This window comes from Lipotes vexillifer, unplaced genomic scaffold, assembly GCF_000442215.2.
Source record: "Lipotes vexillifer unplaced genomic scaffold, Lipotes_vexillifer_v1.1 scaffold496, whole genome shotgun sequence".
Classification (NCBI taxonomy): Eukaryota; Metazoa; Chordata; class Mammalia; order Artiodactyla; family Lipotidae; genus Lipotes; species Lipotes vexillifer.
The window spans coordinates 10,116,746-10,121,461 of NW_006786690.1; positions in this window are offsets into that span (position 1 = coordinate 10,116,746).

The following is a 4,716-nucleotide window of genomic DNA, read 5'->3' on the forward strand; positions in this document are numbered from 1 at the left end:
CCAGGGAAGTCCCCCCCTCTTTTTTTTTTTAAAGTCCAGACAATAGACTCTATTTTGGTTGTTTCTTGGATAAGAGGTTGCACTCTGGAGTCACCTTAACCATTGCTGCCCTCTCGAGGTTACAGATTGCAGCCGCCCCTACTGAAACCTAGGTTAGGCCTGCGGGTGAGAAGCAGATATACAAGTAAAAGGACCAAGCAGACATTGTCATGATAAACTGAGAAGCTTTTGCTTTTTGTGATGGTGTAGTGAAAAGAACACTTAACAGGGCACCGCCGAGTTCTCATTTAAGCCACTGGCGGACTGTGTGATCTCAGGCCCGTCATTTCTTTGTGCCTCAATTCCCTACCAATAGAATGGGAACGACTGGTCAGTGCAGGAGTCAGCCAACATTTCCTGTAAAAGAGCTTGGTGGGTCATTTGTCATTGTGGCAACTCTGTCGTTGTAGCTTAAAAGCAGCCATAGACAAAATGTACGCAAATGAGGGTGGAGGTGTTCTGAAAAAACTTTATTTTATGGACACTGAATTTTGAATTTCATATAATATTCACGTCATGAAGCATTATTCTTCATTTAGGTTTTTTAACCATTTAAAAATGTAGAAACCATTTTTTAGCTCTCAGGCCACAGAAAAAGAAAAACAGGCAGGGACTTCCCTGGTGGCGCAATGGTTAAGAATCTGTCTGCCAATGCAGGGGACACGGCTTCGAGCCCTGCTCCGGGAAGATCCCACTTGCCGTAGAGCAACTAAGCCCGTGCATCACAACTACTGCACTCTAGAGCCCACGAGCCACAACTACTGACACCGGTGCACCTAGAGCCTGTGCTCCGCAACAAGAGAAGCCACTGCAATGAGAAGCCCGCGCACGACAACGAAAAGTAGCTCCGCTCACCACAACTAGAGAAAGCCCGCGCACAGCAACGAAGAACCCACGCAGCCTAATTAATTAAATTTTAAAAACAAAGCAGACAGTGAGCCAGATACGGCCCAGGGCTGAAGTTTGCCAACTTCTGGACCAGGTCATCCCAGAAAGCCCTTCCGATACAATCTTTTACAATTTAAAAAGTTGACTTAGCTATAGTTCCTTTTCATTTCCTTTTCTTGAAGGATGGCCTAGTACGTGCTTATTTCGTGTGACATGAGGGATGTTAGAAGACATCTTGTCCCCAAAAAGATGTCTGCCAACTTCACACTGGTCAGCCTCAAAGACTAGCAATTCTACTTCTAGAACTGCACTGACCAAGACTGTCCAAGCTACAAGTCGAACTGAGTACTTGAAATATGGCTAGTCCAAACTGGGATGTCCTTAAGTGTAATACGCACACCAGATTCTGAAGACTTAGAATTTAAACTGTCTCATTAATATTTTATATTGATTGTTTAAAAAATATTTTTGATATATTGAATTAAAGATATTAATTTACTCTGTCCCTTTTTATTTATAAAAAGGAGCTACTAGGAAAATGTAACATACGTGGCTGACATGTTTCTACTGAACAGCAGCGCTCCAGGACCTTACCTGTTTCATTGATTTCAGATTTGTTTCACATTCAAATGCTATATTCTTGCATTTGCAGTAATACATTTAACTATCATCATTGTGTGGGTCTGGAAATGGAAGGTGGGGAGTCAAGATACAACTGAAAACATAAAGTTGGGGTGAGATAGAAGTAAGCTTCTCCCCACACATCCACTTTTCAAAGTCCTGACCCTAATATCTTGGAGTTCACATGACCATCTTTAAGCAACAAGCACTCATCTGGAGGTCAGGATAAATGGGTCTCAGCCTAACCTGTAGCTCACTACGTAAAGGGTAAGGCATTTCACTAAGTTTCCTCATCTACAATATGAGAATAAAATAGATCCTCTGTACCCCACAGAACTAAGGACGTGTGTGAGAGTTTGTGAGCTCTGCGATATCCCAACAGTGTCCAGAAAGCAAGTAGCAATGACAGATAGCTGCTGCCTCTAGCCTCCCGCTGACTAGCAGGCTGTACTCTTCCTTCAACTGCAGTGCTGCTGCTGCGGCTGCCCTAAAATCTCCACAACCTGATTGGCAGTTACAGACCAAGGATCCACCCTTCCTTGAGTGACAGCTAATCCAAGCCTGCCAACTTTAGTTGTCCCAAGTCACATTCGCTGACTTATTAAACCATACCTGTCAGTTCCAAGGAGTGCCTCAAGGGGTTAAACCCTCACGCCTCACCCAGCTGAAAAATTGCCACCATTCCTTGCAGTGGTAATTCAAATACGCAATGCTTATTCCCGCCTCAGGATGTTCTCTTTGCTGTCTCTTCGTCTAGATTTGCACACACAAGTCTCCTTGACATCAATCGCTAGATCTCAGCTAGCACTTCCTTAGGCCCTTTGTGACCATCAAGAACACTCCCACACCATTGCCCTATATCTTTCCCTTATATTATTGTTCTTTGTGCTTATTTCTATCTGCGATCTCTTGTTTACTCTCCCGCTGAAATGTAAGCTCCAGTGCCTAGAAGAAAGTCTGGCAATAAGCACTCAGTAAAGTGAATCTCTCCAGCCTTCTCCTTCTTGACTTAGCCACCTCCCAGAGTATCGTTGCCCCAGCCAGACCAATCTCAGTGCTATCCCAATGAGTGTTTGTGCCTTACGTGGGTCCTGGGCCTCTTCTGGGTGCCCAGTGACTACTTCTATCACCATACAATGCGTTTTTAAATTTATTTTTTATTTTTTAATTTTTTGGCCACACTGCGCATCTTGCGGGATCCTAGTTCCCCGACCAGGGGCCTAAATAAACAGGGCCCTCAGCAATGAGAGCTTGGAGTCCCAACCACTGGACTGCCAGGGAATTCCCATATTTCGTTTTTTTTTAATTATCAATTTGTCGAATGCTATATCAGAACAGTTAGGAAAAACAGAAAATAGTCTAGGTAGTTCAAAGAGAAGTGGATTTTATGTAGGCAACTGATAGCAAAAGGGTTGAGAGGGCTGGAGGAGCAAATGGAGGAAGGAGCCCAGAAGCCCACTCTTGTCTTGATGCTGATGGACCATACTTGGGTCAGGTTTCCACATACTCCAGTGGATCACTGCCCTGGATCAAAGAACAGCCTACCCCGTTGTCCATAGACCCAACCAGTTTGAAGAGGAAGTCACTCGCCTGACACTAAGATGATATTTCAGAATTTCTTCAGGACTAAAATACTGAGTTATGTTTGTGTCTGCCCCACAGATGCACTCAGTAAATGGTTGTTGAATTGAATTCCAACCTTGTATAATATCATCCATTGCCACTTGCTACAAATGTATTTTTCTCTTCCCTTTCCCCTTCCCAATCCTACAAACCCCTCCAGCTTCACCTCAAGATTCACCTGCAAGAATGCACCCCTGGCTTCGCTGGTGGCGCAGTGGTTGAGAATCCGCCTGCCAGTGCAGGGAACATGGGTTTGATCCCTGGTCCCGGAAGATCCCACATGCCACGGAGCAACTAAGCCCATGTGCCACAACTACAGAGCCTGTGCTCTAGAGCCAGCGAGCCACAACTATTGAGCCTGCGAGCCACAACTACTGAGCCCGCATGACACAAGTACTGAAGCCCACGCACCTGGTGCCCGTGCTCTGCAACAAGAGAAGCCACCACAGTGAGAAGCCTGCTCACCACAACAAAAACCCAATGCAGCCAAAAATAAATAAATAACATAAATACATTTTTTTAAAAAAGAATGCACCCCTCTCCAGCTCCCACTGGTCTCTGAGGCCGTATAGCATTTTCTTCATTGTCACTCATTTTGGCCTTTTTCCTACAACACCTTCATGTTCTTCACGTCTTATCTCCCTAATTAGATTCTATGCTTCTAGAGGCAGGAACTCTTCCGTGTAGACCTTTACAGTTGGAAGAGATCTTAGTGTTTATCTGGTCCAACCTCTCACCTAATGTCTGAATCCCCGACATCTCTGGCAACTTCTGATTCGGTTTCTTGAAGACCTCCAGTTCCCGGGCTCTTCTTACCTAAGGAAGTCTGGCTCAGTGTAAGAATATAAGATGTTAAACACAAAGTTGCTGCTGAATTCATGCTACTTCTGCCTTACGACTGAGTCAGTCCTTGAATGGGTGTGGGATGCAAAAGAGGGAGAACACTGAGGAATGAACAACTTTTTAGCTAAGAATGTTGGAGAATGTTTCTAGCAAGCGTTCGTCCAGGCTGTAATTCACATATTGTGATTCAGCTCTTGCGCAATGGTATTAGGGTAAGTGAATTACAAAACTTACTCTCAAAAATCTCTTTTCTTCTTGCTTGGGAAAGACTATGGAGCGTAATCTTTTGGGATGACGGTCATCCAGAAGGTTAGAAGGACATCTTACCCATACGGCTAACATTTGGTAGGAGCTTTAAGGTTTATAAAGCCCTTTCCAATACTTCGGCTCATGAGAACTGTTTGAGGGAGGCAGCATTATCCTAACTTTATAAAGGAGGAAACTGGGACTCAAATTAAGCCCTTAGGCTGGCAGAGCCAGTGTGCAAACTCAGGTCTGCGTGGTTCAAACAGTCTGGTGTTGGAGGGAGCTAGCGGCGGAGGCGAGGTGAAGTGCTGGCAGCAGAAAGGGGTTCGGGGAAAAAAGTGTATAAAAAGGGGTTCGGGGGCGGGGTGCGGGGAACGCGGGGCGATGGCCGGATAAGAAGCGGTCTGGCCGCGGGTGGGGGAGGGGCAGGAGAGGACGCCCGGGCGCCTCGAGTCT